Source organism: Schistocerca nitens, chromosome 2 (genome assembly GCF_023898315.1).
Source record: "Schistocerca nitens isolate TAMUIC-IGC-003100 chromosome 2, iqSchNite1.1, whole genome shotgun sequence".
Taxonomy (NCBI): domain Eukaryota; kingdom Metazoa; phylum Arthropoda; class Insecta; order Orthoptera; family Acrididae; genus Schistocerca; species Schistocerca nitens.
Window position 1 is genome coordinate 607,595,621 of NC_064615.1, and position 2,015 is coordinate 607,597,635.

The window sequence follows — 2,015 nt, forward strand, 5'->3', positions numbered from 1 at the left end:
CTGCCATACGACAGGGTGCATTGTCATCCTGAACAATCATCGTCTTTCATCGTTACTCTACTGTACGCTGTCCTTGATGCTGTAAAATGTATTCATATCTTTCCGCATTTTGCGTATTCTGAAGCACGGTAATAGGACCACACCATCACGGAAAACGCTTGTGTACCTTAGCACCACCTCCTCCAATCTTCACTCTTGGCAGTACACATAATGGCAGGCAACATCTTGTTGGCATTCGCCCAACCCAGACCCTTCCAATGGATTGCCGCAAGTTATAGCGAGATTGACGACTACAAATCTCATTTTCAGTCATTCGCTGTCCAGAGGAATCGCTCTTTACAGCACTTCAAGCGTCGCTTAGCACTGGCAGCAGTAATGCGTGACTTATGTGGAGCTGCTCGACCACTGTATCCCGTTCTTTTCAATTCCATAGGCGCGTTGAACTGGCTGGACGGCTGGTAACACTTTGGAACTCACGAGCGATTCCCTCCTCCGATTTCATGCGATTTTCTGCAACGATCCTCCGTAATGTTTGTCAGTAGAACAGGTCTGACTGGGCTTAGTTAAGCTGTGATTACCCCTTCACGTTTCCACTTCACAGCCACATCAGTAACTGTCGACTTGGGCAGCTTTAGAAGGATTGAAATGTCCCTGTTGGATTTGTTACCCAGGTGACATCCAGTGACTGTTCGGATTCACAGTTTTCTCCCGACCGGCCCATTGTACTGTTACTGGACTGACAACTCAATTTTCGCCGCCTCTTTTATACCGGCTGGTCTGCCTCTAGTGACACATACTGACCAGTTTCATATTACAGAGAGGTGTCGGGATAGATTTGATCATATAGTATATATTGGTATTGCATCTACGTTGAATTTTTGTTACATATTATTACTATTATTACTTCATGTAAAGCCATCTAAATTATTTAAAACACTGAAATTCTACCGTCTTAATTTGTAAAGTTGATGTCTTTGGCCCGTGCAGGTAAACTTTATTATGGGATAAAGCAGTTTTGCCTGTAATTGAGACGACTCAATATTCTTCCTATTTATACTTTCATAAATTATTACAGGCTACTTGTTTTCCTTAAAAATTTGAAACCATAGTTCACAGAACTGGTTTTTTACTTTATGAAGTGTTTCTGTTGTTTTCATGATTTCTGTGTTTGAACTATTGTTTCAGCACACTTTCGCCCAGATAATGTAACTAGTAATTACTGTTCTGTTAAGCAGCTTGTAAATGAACAGAATTTGTTCCACTTGACTGACAATCGAATTTGGAGCTAAGCTCGTTGATTTACTCAGGTTTACTAAGGAACTTCGTGGTACTTTCTCGATGTCTTTATTGTGTTTGACTTGCACTACTTCATAACGATCATTCAGAATTGACATAAGAAGGTGTGGTAATTTATTTTCAGAAGTAATTTGTTGTAAACTATTCTCGCTAATACGTTATAACTTCGGAAATGATTGCCTTTAATCTTATTATCCAATTAGGTTCTTGCGATTACGATTGTTTTCATAGTTAACCTTTCACACATTTTCAGTTATTCTCAGAGACGCGTCTTCATCGGCTGTTTTATAAACGACTGCCAGGTACGCCAGAGACCTGCTCACATCGCTTGAAGCGAACGTGCTAACCTGCTGAGACAGAGCCAGTTCAGATTTGCGGGACTTATTAATGAGCGTCGGTGTGTTGTACCAGCTAGCCTGAATGTGCGATTTAGGCGGTTTTCCACGCTTGTTTATAAAAATGCTGGTCTGATTTCCAATCTGCGCTTCAGAGAATACGATATACATACGGTTAAAATAAAGGTTATACGATCCAGAGATACCTGGCGCACACTGACAGCTGTGGCAAAACGAAAGGCATCGGGGCACAACGCAGCAATAAAATTCGCCATAACATAGGAAACAGTAGGCGAAAGGTAGGAAAGAGGGAAATACGTGGTGTGGTGGAGGGAAGGGGGGATGTTAAATATCGTAGCAGCTCAGAGCGCTGTAACAAATACA